Genomic DNA, 7,020 nt, shown 5'->3' on the forward strand with positions numbered 1-7,020 from the left:
GGATTTATCGATTGTGATGGACACGGCAAGTCTCCTGATTGCTATGCAGGAGCTCATCGTGAATCTCTATGCGGCCTTGGTATGGACTCGACCTGCGGAATGGTTCGGCAATGGTAGTCGCTCCAACACGTCCTTGCAATGGCCACAGAGGTGATTCGACTAGAGCTCCAGTCTAGCTTTTGGGTTGCTTGGCGGACTGGTATAGCCGCGATCGAGTTCCGGCCATGAACGTTTTAGATAGCTCTTGGGCTTTCTGGGACGGAAGTCGGAAGTTTGGGCTGTTGTCCGATTTGATGACCATTCTTCGGATGTGTGAGAATCGGACAAATAACTTATATAGGGGACTGTGTTGTCTCACGCAGCCCCCTCCGTGCCCCTCTATCTCGACCGATGTTGGTGCTTGAAAGGGTTGGGATCGCTCGGATTTATAAACGTGCACCACCATTTGTCGAGTGTGAGGGACGCGGCAGGTCTCCTAAATGCTATACGGGCGCTCTCTGAGAATCTCTATCCGGCCTCGACACAGACTAGTCTTGCTGAATGGTTTGGCACTGGTAGTCGATCCAACACGTCGTTGTTGTGGCCGCCTAGGCGATTCGATTCGAGCCCCCGTCTAGCTTTTGGGTTGCTTGGCGGATTTTGCCCTATCCGCAAGTGAGCTCGGTCCCTAAACGTTCGAGAAACCCGATTGCTATGCGCCGACTCTCTTTCTTGCGAGCCTCCATCTAGCTTTTGGGTCTCTACGGAACGGAAGTCGGAATCTGGGACCGTTGTTTGATTCGACGAGGCAGACTACGGTTGTGCGAGAATCGGACAAATAACTTATATAGGGGAGGTGTTGACTGGAGCATTCTCCCCCGTGCCCCTCTAACTCGACCAATGCTGGCGCTCGAACGGTGGTAGCGCTCGGATTTTCGTTGAGCGCCAGCATTGGTCGATTTAGAGGGGCATGCGAGATTCCCGAATGCTATGCGAGGGCTCTAACGGAAATGTCTATTGGTTTCGGTATGGATGCAATTGCGAGTGGTTCGGCAAAGGTAGTCGTTCCGATGCGTCCATGTCGTGGCCAAATCGATAATTCGATTTGAGCCCTCGTATAGCATTTGGGTCTCTCGATGTGATTCCGCATTCCAGTCCCTTTGGGCACTGCTTGAGCCGCATCCCAGGGGGTTCCCTTCCCAATAATCTGCCTCGCAACCCGATTGCTATGCGGTGAGGCTCCTCGGCCGCCTCGGAACTATCTGTGTATCAGACGCATCGCGGGATAAGGGGTTGGCAACGGTAGTCGCCCCAAGCGCGTCCGATGCTTGGACCATTCCGAGGCGGCCCTGAAGCCTCTTCCGTCTAGCCGTTGGGTCCTTCTCGCCGCATCCCTTGCCTCGCACCCCGATTGCTATGCGGTGAGGCTCCTCGGCCGCCTTGGAACTATCTGTGTATCAGACGCATCGCGGGATAAGGGGTTGTCACTGGTAGTCGCCCCAAGCGCGTCCGATGCTTGGACCATTCCGAGGCGGCCCTGAAGCCTCTTCCGTCTAGCCGTTGGGTCCTTCTCGCCGCATCCCTCGACTCGCACCCCGATTGCTATGCGGTGAGGCTCCTCGGCCGCCTTGGAACTATCTGTGTATCGGACGCGTCGCGGGATAAGGGGTTGTCACTGGTAGTCGCCCCAAGCGCGTCCGATGCTTGGACCATTCCGAGGCGGCCCTGAAGCCTCTTCCGTCTAGCCGTTGGGTCCTTCTCGCCGCATCCCTCGCCTCGCACCCCGATTGCTATGCGGTGAGGCTCCTCGGCCGCCTTGGAACTATCTGTGTATCGGACGCGTCGCGGGATAAGGGGTTGTCACTGGTAGTCGCCCCAAGCGCGTGCGATGCATGGACCATTCCCAGGCGGCCCTGAAGCCTCTTCCGTCTAGCCGTTGGGTCCTTCTCGCCGCATCCCTCGCCTCGCACCCCGATTGCTATGCGGTGAGGCTCCTCGGCCGCCTTGGAACTATCTGTGTATCGGACGCGTCGCGGGATAAGGGGTTGTCACTGGTAGTCGCCCCAAGCGCGTCCGATGCTTGGACCATTCCGAGGCGGCCCTGAAGCCTCTTCCGTCTAGCCGTTGGGTCCTTCTCGCCGCATCCCTCGCCTCGCACCCCGATTGCTATGCGGTGAGGCTCCTCGGCCGCCTTGGAACTATCTGTGTATCGGACGCGTCGCGGGATAAGGGGTTGTCACTGGTAGTCGCCCCAAGCGCGTCCGATGCTTGGACCATTCCGAGGCGGCCCTGAAGCCTCTTCCGTCTAGCCGTTGGGTCCTTCTCGCCGCATCCCTCGCCTCGCACCCCGATTGCTATGCGGTGAGGCTCCTCGGCCGCCTTGGAACTATCTGTGTATCGGACGCGTCGCGGGATAAGGGGTTGTCACTGGTAGTCGCCCCAAGCGCGTCCGATGCTTGGACCATTCCGAGGCGGCCCTGAAGCCTCTTCCATCTAGCCGTTGGGTCCTTCTCGCCGCATCCCTCGCCTCGCACCCCGATTGCTATGCGGTGAGGCTCCTCGGCCGCCTTGGAACTATCTGTGTATCGGACGCATCGCGGGATAAGGGGTTGTCACTGGTAGTCGCCCCAAGCGCGTCCGATGCTTGGACCATTCCGAGGCGGCCCTGAAGCCTCTTCCGTCTAGCCGTTGGGTCCTTCTCGCCGCATCCCTCGCCTCGCACCCCGATTGCTATGCGGTGAGGCTCCTCGGCCGCCTTGGAACTATCTGTGTATCGGACGCGTCGCGGGATAAGGGGTTGTCACTGGTAGTCGCCCCAAGCGCGTCCGATGCTTGGACCATTCCGAGGCGGCCCTGAAGCCTCTTCCGTCTAGCCGTTGGGTCCTTCTCGCCGCATCCCTCGCCTCGCACCCCGATTGCTATGCGGTGAGGCTCCTCGGCCGCCTTGGAACTATCTGTGTATCGGACGCGTCGCGGGATAAGGGGTTGTCACTGGTAGTCGCCCCAAGCGCGTCCGATGCTTGGACCATTCCGAGGCGGACCTGAAGCCTCTTCCGTCTAGCCGTTGGGTCCTTCTCGCCGCATCCCTCGCCTCGCACCCCGATTGCTATGCGGTGAGGCTCCTCGGCCGCCTTGGAACTATCTGTGTATCGGACGCGTCGCGGGATAAGGGGTTGTCACTGGTAGTCGCCCCAAGCGCGTCCGATGCTTGGACCATTCCGAGGCGGCCCTGAAGCCTCTTCCGTCTAGCCGTTGGGTCCTTCTTGCCGCATCCCTCGCCTCGCACCCCGATTGCTATGCGGTGAGGCTCCTCGGCCGCCTTGGAACTATCTGTGTATCGGACGCGTCGCGGGATAAGGGGTTGTCACTGGTAGTCGCCCCAAGCGCGTCCGATGCTTGGACCATTCCGAGGCGGCCCTGAAGCCTCTTCCGTCTAGCCGTTGGGTCCTTCTCGCCGCATCCCTCGCCTCGCACCCCGATTGCTATGCGGTGAGGCTCCTCGGCCGCCTTGGAACTATCTGTGTATCGGACGCATCGCGGGATAAGGGGTTGTCACTGGTAGTCGCCCCAAGCGCGTCCGATGCTTGGACCATTCCGAGGCGGCCCTGAAGCCTCTTCCGTCTAGCCGTTGGGTCCTTCTCGCCGCATCCCTCGCCTCGCACCCCGATTGCTATGCGGTGAGGCTCCTCGGCCGCCTTGGAACTATCTGTGTATCGGACGCGTCGCGGGATAAGGGGTTGTCACTGGTAGTCGCCCCAAGCGCGTCCGATGCTTGGACCATTCCGAGGCGGACCTGAAGCCTCTTCCGTCTAGCCGTTGGGTCCTTCTCGCCGCATCCCTCGCCTCGCACCCCGATTGCTATGCGGTGAGGCTCCTCGGCCGCCTTGGAACTATCTGTGTATCGGACGCGTCGCGGGATAAGGGGTTGTCACTGGTAGTCGCCCCAAGCGCGTCCGATGCTTGGACCATTCCGAGGCGGCCCTGAAGCCTCTTCCGTCTAGCCGTTGGGTCCTTCTCGCCGCATCCCTCGCCTCGCACCCCGATTGCTATGCGGTGAGGCTCCTCGGCCGCCTTGGAACTATCTGTGTATCGGACGCGTCGCGGGATAAGGGGTTGTCACTGGTAGTCGCCCCAAGCGCGTCCGATGCTTGGACCATTCCGAGGCGGACCTGAAGCCTCTTCCCTCTAGCCGTTGGGGCTTTCTCGCCGCATCCCTCGCCTCGCACCCCGATTGCTATTCGGTGAGGCTCCTCGGCCGACTTGGAACTATCTGTGTATCGGACGCATCGCGGGATAAGGGGTTGGCAGTGGTAGTCGCCCCAAGCGCGTCCGATGCTTGGACCATTCCGAGGCGGCCCTGCAGCCTCTTCCGTCTAGCCGTTGGGGCCATCTCGCTGCATCCCCCACCTCGCACCACGATTGCTATGCGGTGAGGCTCCTTGGCCGCCTCGGAACTATCTGTGTATCGGACGCATCGCGGGATAAGGGGTTGTCACTGGTAGTCGCCCCAAGCGCGTCCGATGCTTGGACTATTCCGAGGCGGCCCTGCAGCCTCTTCCGTCTAGCCGTTGGGGCCATCTCGCCGCATCCCCCAGCTCCTCGGCCGCCTCGGAACTATCTGTGTATCGGACGCATCGCGGGATAAGGGGTTGGCAGTGGTAGTCGCCCCAAGCGCGTTCGATGCTTGGACTATTCCGAGGCGGCCCCGCAGCCTCTTCCGTCTACCCTTTGGGGCCATCTCGCCGCATCCCTCGCCTCGCACCCCGATTGCTATGCGGTGAGGCTCCTCGGCCGCCTGGGAACTATCTTCGTATCGGATGCATCGCGGGATAAGGGGTTGTCACTGGTAGTCGCCCCAAGCGCGTCCGATGCTTGGACTATTCCGAGGCGGCCCTGTGGCCTCTTCCGTCTAGCCGTTGGGGCCATCTCGCCGCATCCCTCACCTCGCACCCCCATTGCTATGCGGTGAGGCTCCTCGGCCGCCTTGGAACTGTCTTCGTATCGGAAGCATCGCGGGATAAGGGGTTGTCACTGGTAGTCGCCCCAAGCGCGTCCGATGCTTGGACTATTCCGAGGCGGCCCTGCAGCCTCTTCCGTCTAGCCGTTGGGGCCATCTCGCCGCATCCCCCACCTCGCACCCGGATTGCGGTGAGGCTCCTCGGCCGCCTTGGAACTATCTTCGTATCGGACGCATCGCGGGATAAGGGGTTGTCACTGGTAGTCGCCCCAAGCGCGTCCGATGCTTGGACTATTCCGACGCGGCCCTGTGGCCTCTTCCGTCTAGCCGTTGGGGCCATCTCGCCGCATCCCCCACCTCGCACCCCGATTGCTATGCGGTGAGGCTCCTCGGCCGCCTTGGAACCATCTTCGTATCGGACGCATCGCGGGATGAGGGGTTGTCACTGGTAGTCGCCCCAAGCGCGTCCGATGCTTGGACCATTCCGAGGCGGCCCTGAAGCCTCTTCCGTCTAGCCGTTGGGGCCTTCCCGCCCCATCCCTCGCCTCGCACCCCCGATTGCTATGCGGTGAGGCTCCTCGGCTGCCTTGGAACCATCTGTGTATCGGACGCATCGCGGGATAAGGGGTTGGCACTGGTAGTCGCCCCAAGCGCGTCCGATGCTTGGAGCATTCCGAGGTGGCCCTGAAGCCTCTTCCGTCTAGCCGTTGGGGCCTTCCCGCCCCATCCCTCGCCTCGCACCCCGATTGATATGCGGTGAGGCTCCTCGGCCGCCTTGGAACTATCTGTGTATCGGACGCATCGCGGGATAAGGGGTTGGCACTGGTAGTCGTCCCAATCGCGTCCGATGCTTGGACCATTCCGAGGCGGCCCTGCAGCCTCTTCCGTTTAGCCGTCGGGGCCTTCCCGCCGCATCCCTCGCCTCGCATCCCGATTCCTATGCGGTGAGTCTTCTCGGCCGCCGCGGAACTATACCTGTTATTGCTACTGCATCCTTCGGCTGGTAACCTCCTCTGCCGCCTTGGAACGTTCTCTTTGTCGGACGCGTCGCGGGATAAGGGGTTGGCACTGGTAGTCGCCCCAAGCGCGCCCGATGCATAGACCGCTCCGAGTTGACCTTGCTTTCAGCCTCTCACATGCATAGACCTCTCTGAGTCGACCCTGCAGCCTCTCACGTTTAGCCTTTGGAATCTCGCCTCACAACATGATTGCTATCCTTGATGCATCCCTTGCCTCGAGCCCTGATTGCTTTCTTGGCTGCATCCCTCCTCTCCTCACAGCCCGGTTGTCATCACTGCTTCATCCGTCGCTTCATGCATTCTGGCTGCTGGGCCCTTCCCACCGCACACCTCGATTGCTATCTCTTCTGCATCACACACCCCGATTGCTATCTCTGCTACATCCCTCGGCTCTCACTTCTGCATCCTTCGCCTCCCACCTCGATTGCTATCAATGCTGCATCCGTAACCTCACACCCCGATTGCTATGCGGGGAGGCTCCTTGGCCGCCTTGGAAATTTCTCTGTGTCGGACGCACCGCGGGATAAGGGGTTGGCACTGGTAGTCGCCCCAAGTGCGCCCGATTCTTAGACCGCTTCGAGGTGACCTCGTAGCCTCTTTCGTCCAGGCTTCCTGCCTTCAACGCCCTTTTTACACCTCGATTGCTATGCGCGGGCTCGTTGGCGTCTATCACCTCTCTGCGAAGAGTGGCACGATGATTGTTGGGGTAAATCGTAGCAGTCCGATCTCTGGCCTTGGGCCATTGTGAGGGCTGATCGATTTCCTGTGCGCATCTCGTGTTCGCCCAGTAACAGACTCGACGACTTGTAATCGGTCTTGTTCCCGATTGTTCCTGGAGGTAGTCTTCGGAACTCTTGGATTTGACCTGTCACTCGAACTGTCCTCTTCCGAGGATGCTTGTGTGTGTGTGCTTGTGCCATTTCCTTGGCGGTATTAACGAGATATTAAAGAGCGGAGTGAGCGCCTCGCCCAGCTATGTTTGGGGCTCTCACTCCCTTACCCGGTGTGCGACCGCTTTGCACGTAGGTTGCGGAGCATCGCGACTCTTTCGATGTTTGGCGGTTG

The sequence above is a fragment of the Cryptomeria japonica genome, unplaced genomic scaffold (genome assembly GCF_030272615.1).
Source record: "Cryptomeria japonica unplaced genomic scaffold, Sugi_1.0 HiC_scaffold_811, whole genome shotgun sequence".
Taxonomy (NCBI): Eukaryota; Viridiplantae; Streptophyta; class Pinopsida; order Cupressales; family Cupressaceae; genus Cryptomeria; species Cryptomeria japonica.